Here is a 388-nt window from a genome sequence, read left to right as displayed (position 1 = left end):
CTGAACGTCCCCCCCCCCCCCCCCCCCAAAGCGATACATGTGTTGCCTCACGGGCGTCGCCTGCGCACCCTGGCTCTGTATAAGTCGTTGAGCGGGGCCCACCCCTCATCCTCCCCTCCATCCACAAGCCCACCCACCCGCTCCCTCCTGGTCTTGACCTCCTCTTTGCCCTGCCCCAGGGAGCAGATCTGCTGGAGGCAGTGGTCTCCTATCACAGCTACAGATCCTGGTTGCTGGAAGGGTTCCGGGCTTCTGGGACGGCCATTCCTAGCTCACCAGGACCCCCCTGAGGAGTCCTTGCAAATGCAGATTTCCAGACCTAGGCAAGCCGGAATGGCTCATGGTTGGACGGGCCCTGGCCTGCACTGTCAGCCCCCAGGCTGGCTGT

Source organism: Octodon degus, unplaced genomic scaffold (genome assembly GCF_000260255.1).
Source record: "Octodon degus isolate 3935 unplaced genomic scaffold, OctDeg1.0 scaffold00006, whole genome shotgun sequence".
NCBI classification, from domain to species: domain Eukaryota; kingdom Metazoa; phylum Chordata; class Mammalia; order Rodentia; family Octodontidae; genus Octodon; species Octodon degus.
Note: the sequence above shows the minus strand (reverse complement) of the source record.